Source organism: Rattus norvegicus, chromosome 6, assembly GCF_021556685.1.
Source record: "Rattus norvegicus strain SHRSP/BbbUtx chromosome 6, alternate assembly SHRSP_T2T, whole genome shotgun sequence".
NCBI classification, from domain to species: Eukaryota; Metazoa; Chordata; class Mammalia; order Rodentia; family Muridae; genus Rattus; species Rattus norvegicus.
In genome coordinates, this window is record NC_141539.1 from 105,792,391 (window position 1) to 105,795,545 (window position 3,155).

At 45.9% G+C, this 3,155-nt stretch overlaps 2 pseudogenes; both read left to right on the top strand.

The window, feature by feature from the left end:
* Nucleotides 1-249: 249 nt before the first annotated feature.
* LOC134479412 (dnaJ homolog subfamily C member 17-like) lies at nt 250-1,263 on the top strand (annotated as a pseudogene).
* A 345-nt stretch (nt 1,264-1,608) lies between these two features.
* On the top strand, nt 1,609-2,087 carry LOC134479413 (M-phase phosphoprotein 6-like; annotated as a pseudogene).
* Nucleotides 2,088-3,155: the final 1,068 nt, after the last annotated feature.

The window sequence follows — 3,155 nt, forward strand, 5'->3', positions numbered from 1 at the left end:
AGGTAGTTGGCAACAGTCACAGAAAGCAATTTCATTGGTTTGTAAGTTGGGCTCAGTTCAACTCTAGGCCACCCTGCTTCTGAGGCAAGTTGACCCTAATTCTCTTTTTTGTCAGGAATGTTGAGTCAGGCCTTATTGAGGCCAGATAATTTTGTGTAGCCGGGCTACATCCCCAAAACATGTTTTTTGCTGTGAGGTAAACTTGTCCTCATAGCAGGGTCAGTGGGGGATACTTTAAAATCTTTATTCTTTCAGAATCATGGCAGTGACCAAAGAGGTCTTACAGATGTTTCTCTACCTGCTGCTGGGAGTCGAAGAGAAGGCAAGAGACAAAGAGAAGAAGGCCTATAGACAAAAAGCACTCCCCTGCCACCCAGACAAAAATCCAGATAACCCCAGAGCAGCTGAACTCTTCCACCAGCTGTCCCAGGCCTTGGAGGTACTGACTGATGATGCAGCCAGGGCTGCATATGACAAGGAGAGGACAGTCAGGAAGCGGGCCGCAGAGACGACCCAGAGACTTGAGGAGAACAGGAAGAAACTGAAGCTTGACCTGGAGGCCAGGGAGCAGCAGGCCCAAGCCCAGAGTACTGAGGAAGAGGAGGAGAGCAGGAGCATCACCACACTAGAGCAGGAGATTGCTCGATTACAAGAAGAGGGTTCCCGTCAGTTGGAAGAGCAGCAATGGCTGATCCAGAAGCAGACCCGCCAGGACCGAGAACAGAGGCTGAGAGGAAGAACAGAAAATAGAGAAGGCAAAGGAACCCCCAAAGTAAAGCTTAAGTGGACATGCAAGAAGGAGGATGAGTCCCAAGGGGGCTACTCCAGAGATGTCCTCATGAGGCTTTTACATAAGTATGGGGAGGTTCTCAACTTGGTAGTTTCCGGAAGGAAGCCAGGCAATGTCATAGTGGAGATTGCAACTGTCAGAGCTGCGGAGTTGACCGACAGAAATGAAGTGGGCCTGGCTGACAACCCTCTGAAGGTTTCCTGGTTGGAGGGACAGCCCCAGGGCATGGTGATCCCAGTCCCCCAGGACTGTGGAAGGGCTCAGTGTCCTCAGAAAGGGACTATGAGAGTCTGGTCATGGTGCGCATGCGCCAGGCCACTGAGCGACAGCAGCTGATGGCCCAGATGCAGCAGGAAGATGAGGGGGTACCACGTAGCCCGCACTTCAGCCTTCCCAACCCACACCCTTTTCTGAGTCATCACCAATAAACTTTTAAAAAAAAACAAACAAACAAAAAAAACCAAACATGTATAATATGTAATGGATAATTTCTAATCTTGATGGCCTGTTGCATTTGAATAAACAATGTTAATTCAGAGTTATCAGGGACAAATTCAGCAGTCTCTATAGGCATTCAATGAATCAATAATTACGTTAAGAGCTTCAGGATATTCCAATATCATAAGGATAGCATACAATTCTGACTTCTGAATTGATGTGGACGTTTGACCACCATGCTTATTTTATCTGACTTACAACCTGCCATCCCCATCTTGTTTACATCAGTATAAAAAGTTAGCACCGAACACAACATCTCGCTCTGCTCTTGACCCTGTGCAAGTGCGGTGCAGTGGGAAGCCTCTGAAAATGTTTCCAATATGGCATCGGAGCGGAAGACTAAGTTATCCAAAACCTGCTGCGCATGAAGTTCATGCAGAGGGGCCTGGACTCGAAAAACCAAACAGCTGGAAGAGGAGGAACGGAAGATGATCAGGGATGAGCACTGGTACCTGGATTTGCCAGAGTTGAAGGAGAAGGAGAGCTTCATCATAGAAGAGCAGAGCTTCTCCCTGTGTGAAGATATTCTCTACGGAAGGATGCCATTCAGAGGCTTTAATCCTGAAGTTGAGAAAGTAATGCTTCTGATGAATTCCAGGAACAGAGTGGCAGGGTCAGAAGAGGAGGAAATACTAGACATTGGAATGTCGAAAGAAGAAATGGCAAGAAGACATGAGAGTTTGGAGGGAACGATTGGGTAAATGTTTGCCAAGAATAGGAAGCCAATGATGAAGAAGATGAAAATGGAAATATAAAAGCCATTAAAATTAAGAAGATGTTCTTAAAGCCCGAAGACTAATATGGACGGCTGTAATCCAGTGGATGCTGTGAGAGCAGCATGGTCTGAACTCACCCTCCTGTCCTCGGTACTGGTCCCTTCTAAGGGATGCCTAGGGTTGGAAATGTGCTGTTCTTGAGACAGAAGGATGATGGACGTTCTACATCCTTTTGGCGGCAATCGGGGGCTTCACATATGTGGGTATACGCTGCTCCCTAGACTTTTGGCCTGATTCTGTGTGAATATACACACAGACAGGGCACAAACCTACACATGCTCTCAGTTACTCTCCAGGAATGAGTATTGTAAACTAATTCTTGCCTTGGTTTTACTGCCCTTACATTTATATTTTACTTTTTGAATCATGTCAAGGCAAATCATTCACTTTGAATTTCAATATTTGAGAACTTTTCAGAAGTGATTGACCAGGAACAGACATGGCTCTCAGCCCAGAGTATTCGCATGCTCATAGGCCTTCTTCATGAGTAGAAGTGTGGGGTTTGTGTATTTTAAACAGTCACCTGGATCTTTTTCTAATGTTCTATAATAAACGTGCTTTATATTAAAAAGTTGATACCTCTGGAGTTGTTACTCATTCCTAACAATTATGGTAATGATATTAAATAGTGGATTTTTTAAATTCTTCAAAATCTAGCATTTCTATCAGTCGCCAGGTCAGCTCACTGTCAGGAATAGCGTCAGTAGCAGGCACATGGTGCAGAGACGCTGGGAAGGATGCATGCATTTCTGCAGGCCTAAGACAATCTTGTGGGAGTGCACTCACACATCACCCTTTTGTGCCTGTGCTACCTCCCGCTCTTCCCAGCCCCTTGTCTCCCTGAGGCATTTGGGCACCTGGTAGTGAAAGCACGGGGAGCAGGGCAGGGCAGCAGTTTCCCTTCCAGTCTATTTCTTTCCCCTTTTCATCATGGGTACATTACCAGTCTCATTCACCAAGCCTGAACCTTGTTCTCCTCCTGGCTCTTTCTTTCCAAGCATTTCAAATTCTAGTCACAAACTCTACGTGCATAGTGTCAAGTCTGTCATCTTTTCTAGCAGAAGAGAATTGAGTGAACTTTGAGTTTTCAG